The 7,289-nt window shown below is 54.8% G+C and overlaps 1 pseudogene; it reads right to left on the bottom strand.

Moving 5' to 3' along the window:
- Nucleotides 1-5,853: 5,853 nt before the first annotated feature.
- Nucleotides 5,854-6,778, bottom strand: LOC116641350 (annotated as a pseudogene).
- Nucleotides 6,779-7,289: the final 511 nt, after the last annotated feature.

Genomic DNA, 7,289 nt, shown 5'->3' with positions numbered 1-7,289 from the left:
CGCAGTATCGACCCACGCCGGCCCGCGTGGACAGGCGCCCCCTCCCACTGCCCGCGCCCCCCCATCACTCGACCACCCCGCCCACGGGCCCTGCTTCGGGGGAACCCGCGAGCTGGCCCCGAGGAAGGAAGGACGCCGGGGGTGGGGCAGGGTGGCTCCCGCGGAGACAGGGCGGCAGGTGCCGAGGGTGGGAGCCGGTCCTGCCCCTAGAAGACGGGCTTTGGGGCCCTGCTGCCTGGGGAGGTGTGACCTCTCTGAGCCTCATCTATAAACCGGGGTAGGTCCCACACCTTGCTTATCGAGAGGATACAATGAGAGGGTTCAAGTGAAGTGCTTGCGCTTGTCACTCCCGGGGAGCGTGTTGGGGGTTTATTTCGCCCTTATACCGCCGATTCTCCCCAACGCCTCTAGAAGCTGTGTCATAGCCCCATTTTATAGATGAGAAAACTAAGCTCAGAGAGGGGAGACGCTTTATCTGTGGCCACACAGTGAGCTGGTGGCCCCAGGACTCTACAAAGCCAGCTCTCAGAGGGGAGACCCCAGGCGGGTCTTCTCAGTAGGCTGCTGACATATCCCAGCGCCTGGGCTGGGGGTGTGGTCAGGGAGGAAGGTCAGGTCTGGGACCCCCAGCCCTTTGTCTTAGGGCAGCTTGGCCCTGCAGCCTCTAGGGAGGAGGGAAAGAGGAGAGAGAGGGGGGAAGGGGAGTGAGGAGGGAAGGGCCTCCCATCTCAGAACTAGGCTGGGGGGTGCGGAGGTTCTGAGTTTTAATCCTGACCCTCCACTCAACAGCGTGTGACCTTATGCAAGTCCCTGCCCCTCCCCAGGTCTCCTGCAAAGAGGGGTTAGACCTTGTGCCCCCAAGGCTCCTTTGTGCTCACCCGCCTTGCCTCTGCCGCCTCTCCCCTGCCTGCCTGCTGCAGCCTCATTCACCCCTCCAGCCCATCTCCATTGAGCACCTGCTGTGCAGCTGAAAGCAAGACAGTCCCTGTCCCTGCTCTCTTGGAGCAAGACGGGTATTGAGCAAATCACGAAAAAGCCGCATATGGATACCTGGAGTCCAAAAGGCACCTTGTGGTCAATCTGGGAAAGACAGGTGTGCTAGTGGGCAGGGAAAAGGGTGAGGTTGGCAAGGTCAGGCCATGGAGGTCTGGGGATCTATGAAGGAGCTTTGTCCCCAGTGAAGGGCTTTGAGCAGGGGAATGCCAGGGTCAAGTTCGGCCCCACAACTGAAAGCCTGAGGTTCAAAAATCCTGCATGGGAGTCCTGGTTCTGTTCTTGGTCTCTCCGAGCCTCAGTTTCCTCATCTGTAAAATGGTAATGATCTGCACTGCTAAAGGAGCTATGGGGTTTGGAGTGGGTCGGCCCTGTGTTCGAGTCTTGCCTTCAGGCCGTGGGACCTTGGGCGGTATCAACAAGGGGCTCAATGGAAGGATTGGGGCAGTATAGAAATTCAAGGGCTCTGTGCTCCTTCCTTCCAGCTTTCCTGGCTTCCAAAATGGGGCTGCAGAGGTGTGCTCAAGATCTGGAACAAGGTCTCCCCTCTGACAGAGAAGGTGGTGGCCCCTCGGCTGGCCAGAGGAGCCCTGACCTGATGCAGAGGAGAGACAGGGCCAGAGGGTGGGGGCTGGCTAGCGGTTCCCGCCTCTTATCCATGTGGGCTGCTGAGACCCTGGCTGATGTGAAGAGGTGAGGGTGGGGTGGCCTGGGGCAAAGGGGTCCTGAGCCGAGTGTCCCCTTTGCTGGCTACAAGGGAAGACAAAGACAAAGCTACAGATGGACATTCTGGCCTGTGGGGACTGGGATTGCTTTAAATAAAAACCAACTCTCCCTGGCTTCTAGAGAGTGGAATATGTTCTGTTTCTTGATTTGGATGCGGTTATACAAGTGGGTTCCTTTGTAGATTCATACAGCACATCACCTAGGGTGTGCTTCCGTGAGCTCCCAGGAGAATCAAGTCCTCACCCTACGAGCTGCCTATGGGTCCAGAGGGAGCGCAGGTTTGTGCGTACGGGTGAGGACCCTACGCCAGCTTCCCTGAAGAGCCCACCCTGCAGCCTCTCAGATTCCCAGGACCACAGATTTGCTCATGCTAGAGGGACCACCGAGAGAGGACAAACAGTGATACCTAAGCATCAAAACCATCTTCCCCCTAGCCAGGTAAGAAAACACGCACAGGGGCACCTGGGTGACTCAGCTGGTTAAGCGTCTGCCTTCGACTCAGGTCATGATCCCAGGGTCCTGGGTTCAAGCCCCTGTGGAGCTCCCTGCTCAGCTGGGTGCCTGCTTCTCCCTCTGCCTTTGCCCCTCCCTCCTGTTCGAGCACGCTTCCTCACTTACTCTCTCTCTCTGTCAAATAAATAAATAAAATCTTTTATTTATTTATTTGACAGAGAGAGACACAGCGAGAGAGGGAACACACGCAGGGGGAGTGCGAGAGGGAGAAGCAGGCTTCCCGCCGAGCAGGGAGCCCGATGCGGGGCTCGATCCCAGGACCCTGGGATCATGACCTGAGCCGAAGGCAGACGCTTAACGACTGAGCCACCCAGGCGCCCCAAAATAAATAAAATCTTTTTAAAGAAAAAGAAAGAAAAGAAAACTGAGGCACAAAAAAAGCCAGCAACCTGGCCAGGTCCCCCAGTACTAAGATAGAGCCAAGATTTGAAACAAGACCTGCCTACCCGGCCTCAAGGCCACGAGTTTTCTATGACCCCTTTCCCTCCTGCCCTACGTTTTGCCCCTCTGACAGTATCTGACTACACCTGCCATCAGTCCATGTGAGGGTGAGCAGGCGAGTGCAAGTGGGGAAGGAGGGGGAGCAAGGGAGGGGAGAGGAAGGTGAAGTCAAACAGTGACCTGGCCCAGCAGGCCCCTGGAAGCCTTGGCCGGTGTAGTGTGCAAATGTGCATCTGTGCCTATAGATCCGTGGGAATGTGTGAGAGTGCCTTCGGGAAGGCTTTCATAAGTGTGCGTGTCTGCAGGTACAGCCGTGTATGTGTGTAAGGATCTGGGCACTGTGTACGTGGGCATGACTGCGCCTGTGTGCATAGATTGCTGAGTCTGCGTGTGCATATGGGTAAGTGTGAGTAGCTCCGAATATGCACGAATGACTGTGTTCCAACCCCTACGCACGTATGCGCTTATGTGTGTGTGCATCTTCGAGCGTGCTCGTATGTGCGCCTTCCGTGTGCCTGGGGGTGTCTGTCTGTACTTGGGTTTCAGTGCACACCTGTGTGTGCGGGTGAACCTCCCTGTGAATGCTTGGAAGCACACAGAATGGAGGCCTCTGTGGGTGCCTGGAGTCGCCTGGGTGTGTATGAAATGGCTGAGTGTGCTGGTGCAGCCGATACACGTCTGCATGCTGGTCACCGCGTGTGCACGCTGGCACGCACGGGGGGCAGGTGCACGTGCTGTACGTACCCACCTCTGTGGTTCGTTCCCTCCGCGCTTGCATACGAACGTGTGTAATTCCTCTGCACGCACACATGCCCAAGGAGCTGCTCCCCAGTACACGCACATTTCTGAGGCTGCTTACGTTCGCACCTGGGTCTGTGTCTGCCTCCTTGCACATGCGGAGCATACACGCGGGTCATCCCACACTCACTCGGTAGCACACCGCCGTGGGGAGGCGGGTGCTTTTTGATGCTTCAGCAGAGCGCGAGGGGACAGAGAGAGCAGGGCCGGGCTTGGCTTCTCCTTGCCTGGTAGAGGGTGCTGGAGAGGGAGGCCGAAGCCGGCCAGGACCGCCTGGCTGCCCTCTGCACCCAGCTGGGATCCAGGGGAATGGCCTCCAGGGCTGGTGGGGGGCAGGAGACAGCAGGTGGCCTTGATGAGCAGGCTGAGGGCTACCCCCCCTCCCAAGGCCCCTTGCCAGGAGATGCTCTGGTGAGCCTCTGAGCTTACAGAGACCAGCTGCCGCCTGCTTGGGCCTCCTACACCTGCATCCCAGCCTCTGCTCAGGGCATGGGGCTCCAGGGGCCAGGCTGTGGGGCCTGGCTCCTCTCAACTTTCTCTCCACCCTGCAGCCCTGGCTTCAAGGCCCAGACTGGGGCTGGACTGGGGCTCTCCTCCTGCAAAGGCAAGATGCACAAATCACCTTCCTCAGGTTGGGTAGCAATAATGGAGCCTGAGTGCAGAAAATCAGGACGTGCCCTCTCCCTCCCTCCCTCTCCCTGCCCCCCCACCCCACCCCTGTTCACCCTGATCCCTAACCTAAGTCTGTGATGCCCCTCCACCCAGCACAGCTTGCCTCTCTGTGCACACAGAGTGCAGTCCAGTGGCAGTGGAGTCCAGCCGGCCCCAGTTCACTCACCCTCTTTGTGGTTCCTGCACCTCTGTCCCTTGGGGTCACTACTCACCCCGGGTACAACTCTTCATCCTTAGAAGATGTTGGGGCCTCCCAGGGGCCTCCTTTCCCCGCTCAGGGTGTCCCTCCAGGGCACCATAAGGACCCCTTGGCCAACATGCTGGCCTTTCCTTTCCCCTCTCCCATCTTTCCCAGGGACTGCTACTTGTCCCGGCACAGTGGTCCGCCCCGACATGGTCACTGCTTGCGTGGCTGCACCTCTGAAGTTGGAAACTCAGTCATCCCCACCTCCCGCCCAGCTAGCCCTCTCTCTCCTCTTCCAGACCCCTCTGTCCTACAGGTCCCACCCCTCCCTGGGACTCCCCATGTCTATCACTTCCTGTGCAATATCGTGGGACAGTCCTGCCCTCGGGCCAGCCCAGGACCTGCAGGAAGCCAAACCAGCCTCACCAGACTTCACCTGTGAGTGATGGCATTGCCACCTTAGGCCAATCTCTCATGGTGACCGCTTCACCCGGAAACTGCACCCCTTTGGTTTCCCTGTGCTCTCTCTGCGTGTCCCGTCTGCCCAGCTGGCTCTCCTCGCTTTCCCTTTTGATGAACTGAGGGTGTGTCCTGGGCTCTGCCTCTGACCCCCAGCCCTCCCTGGCAGTGCCCCCCTCGGCCATGACCTCCTGGACTTCCAGCCCCACTTCTTTGTCTTTTCAACACCAGATCCATCATGTCTGCTGCCCCTCTGTCCCCACAGCCCACACAGGGCCTTCCCACCCAGGCAGGAAACTGGGACATCACCCTTGCCCGAGTCTTCCTCCTCACCCTCCACGTCCAGTCAGTCACCAAGTGCCTGTGCTTGGGGTTCACTGAGCTTCTTGGATACACATTTTATTAAGTTTGGAAAAATTTCAGCCATTATTTCTTCCCATATGTTTTCTGTTCTCTTTCTCCCTTCCTCTGGGACTCCAGTTACCCATATATCAGACTGTTTGGAAATGTCCTACAGCTCACTGATGCTCTTTCCATTAAAAATAATCTTTTTTTTCTGTTTCATTTTGGATAGTTTTTTACTGCTATGCCTTCAAGCTCACTAATCTTTTCTTCTGTCTTGTCTAATCTGCCACGAACCCCATTCCATGTATCTTTCATCTCAGACATTGTAAGTTTCAACTCATCAAGGTTCAATTTGGATCTTTTTTTAATGTCTTCATGTCTCTCTCTACTTAACATTTTGAAAATATAGAATACAGTTATAAAAATTGTTTTAGAATTCTTCTCTGCTAATTCTAACATTGTGTCAGTTTTGGGTCAGTTTCAGTTGATTGATTTCTTTTCTTTAGCGGTCACGTTTTCCGGCTTCCTTTTATGTCTGGTGATTCTCCCTTTCCCTTCCTTCCTTTCTTTCTTTCTTTCTTTCTTTCTTTCTTTCTTTCTTTCTTTCTTTCTTTCTTTCTTTCTTTCTTCTTTCTTCTTTCTCTCTTTCTCCCTTCCTTCCTTCCTTCCTTCCTTCCTTTCTTCCTTCCTTCCTTCCTTCCTTAACAGGCCTTTAATTCCTTTTATTTTTCTTGTATAAAACATGTGGTGGCCACAGCTGGAGGCTGGGTCCTCCGCACAGAGACTCTGGCATGTGTCTTTACAGCCTCCAGCTGTGGCCACCACATGTTTTATACAAGAAAAATAAAAGGAATTAAAGGAGAGAAGGAAGAAAGAAAGATCCCTGATAGGGAGACTTGGTGAACACAGTCTCTTTCCAGAGATTGGGGTGAGACAGCTGTAGGTCTTGGGAATGTCATCAAAAGTGGCCTTGGCGTAATTGCCCTGGGTGGCAGTGCAGTCCCTGGCTGAGGTGTAGTCATCAATACCAGCCACCATCAGTAGCTTCTTGGGCACAGGGGCTGAGACAATGCCAGTGCCCCTGCTGTTGGGGATGAGGCATACCAGCACAGAGCCGTAGCGGCTGGTCACCTTGCATGGGACAGTATGGGGCTTGCCGATCTTGTTCTCCCAGTATTCTTGCTGCACAGGATGGTGGAAAGCTTGGCCAGGATCATGGCCCCATGGATGGCAGTGGCTACCTCATTGGAGGACTTAATACCTCGACTGATGTGTTCATTGTAATCTCCAATGGCAACAAATATCTTGAACCCAGTCTGCTGGCCAGCATGGGCTGCTTCTGCACCAACATAGTCTTCAAAACCTCATCCTTAAAGGATGCCCCCAGGAAAAATCAATGATCTCAGATGCCCTGATGGGCAGGGAGAAGAGATAGATCTCCTCCAGAGACTTGATCTTTGTGACCTTGACCAGGTGGCCCAGCTTGGTGTTGGGGATCCACTCCTTGTCTTCAGTCTTGCCTCCCTGACCACAACCCCGACTCCAGCCCCAGATGCCACCGCTGAAGCCTCCATGGAAGCCACCAGCCTCCCATTCCAGGCTCCTGGCTCCTCCAGGCCCTCCTGGAGTACCAGCATCATCTGCCATATGGTGTTTTCTCGGAGAAGAAGAAGTCTGGTAATTTTCTATTGGATACTAGACATCGTGAATTTTGGATCTTTTGTATTCTTTTTTTTCTTTTTTAAAGATTTTATTTATTCATTTGAGACACAGAGATACAGAGAGAGAGAGAGCATGAGCAAGGAGAGAGGCAGAGGGAGAGGGAGAAGCAGGCTCCCCGCTGAGCCGGAAGCCCGATGCGGGGCTTGATCCCAGGACCCTGGGATCATGACCTGAGCTGAAGGCAGACGCTTAACCATCTGAGCCACCCAGGTGTCCCTGGATCTTTTGTATTCTTATAAATCTTCTTGAGCTTTGTTCTGGGAAGCAGTTAGATTACTTGGGAACTAACTGATCCTTTTGGGTCTTGCTTTATGATTTGCTAGGTGGGTTTTAGCAATGCTCAGTCTGGGGCTAATTCTCCACCTCTGAGGCAGGACCTGAGTGCTCCACCCCCTGCCCTGTGAATTATGAGTTATCCAGTCTGGCTGGTGGGAAC

This window comes from Phoca vitulina, unplaced genomic scaffold, assembly GCF_004348235.1.
Source record: "Phoca vitulina isolate PV1807 unplaced genomic scaffold, GSC_HSeal_1.0 scaffold21, whole genome shotgun sequence".
Lineage (NCBI taxonomy): Eukaryota > Metazoa > Chordata > Mammalia > Carnivora > Phocidae > Phoca > Phoca vitulina.
The sequence above is the reverse complement of the archived record's forward strand: the minus strand, read 5'-3'. Positions and strand labels throughout refer to the sequence as shown.